Consider the following 953-nt stretch of genomic DNA (forward strand, 5'->3'; position numbering starts at 1 on the left):
AATTTCTCAATTTCGTAAATTATCTTCTAGAATGCTGCTCTCGTTAATTCTTACAGTTCCATGTTATTTGAAAGCTGCATACTGTAACAAGCGTCGTAAACTTATTAATAAGATTTTCGTTAGCATTTGAAGTGGATCTATCGCTTTGTTTGGAACTTACGTAGTAAATTACCAATATTAACGTTGTCATACAAGGGAATGAAAGACTAATTACGTAAGTCCAGAGAAATAAAAGTAAATAAGTCGAAATAATGCTCTGCTATCATAAAATTTATGTTTATCATTTGTTAAATGTAGCACCATAACTCGTCTTGTTTAAGAGAAACGGGATAAATGTTCTGTAGCAATAGATGTACTGTTGTTGTTCGGCTTTATATGTCTGTGGAGCTACTCAAGAAATTTGGCAACCCAAAATATTTGCACACGTTGCACGTGCTTTACATACAGTCCACGAGCTGCAATAAATGCATTTAGGGCGAAAATACGGTAATGGTCGATTATTATGAAGGAATGAAAAGGACGCACAGACTGTTACACAACACAAGGAGACGTAATTTTTTTATATCGCCAAACATCAGTTCCAATTTATTTAACGCAGCACGAACGCAGCGGGTGGTTTCTATTATTTAGTTTGATTGACGTTTGTTTTCATTACGTAAGTCAGCCAGCCAACGTGCAAATAACGATGAATTATTCACCCACAAAATATTTAATTATTACTCGATAATTTAAAACTTACCGCTATAGTCGCAATTTGTGCCAGCTGTAGGTATATATAAAAGGCTGCTTTCAGCGCAAGTATCGGTACGGCACGACTGAGCTGCTTAATCGTTCAGGAGTTCTTGTCTGTATACATTAACTTATTGTAACCTGGTGGGTTTCGAACTCAGTATTTGCTTTTCTAAGTGTGTAACGGGCCGATAGGCATCGAGCGTTGGGTGATTCGTATTACT

Source organism: Schistocerca gregaria, chromosome 8, assembly GCF_023897955.1.
Source record: "Schistocerca gregaria isolate iqSchGreg1 chromosome 8, iqSchGreg1.2, whole genome shotgun sequence".
Taxonomy (NCBI): domain Eukaryota; kingdom Metazoa; phylum Arthropoda; class Insecta; order Orthoptera; family Acrididae; genus Schistocerca; species Schistocerca gregaria.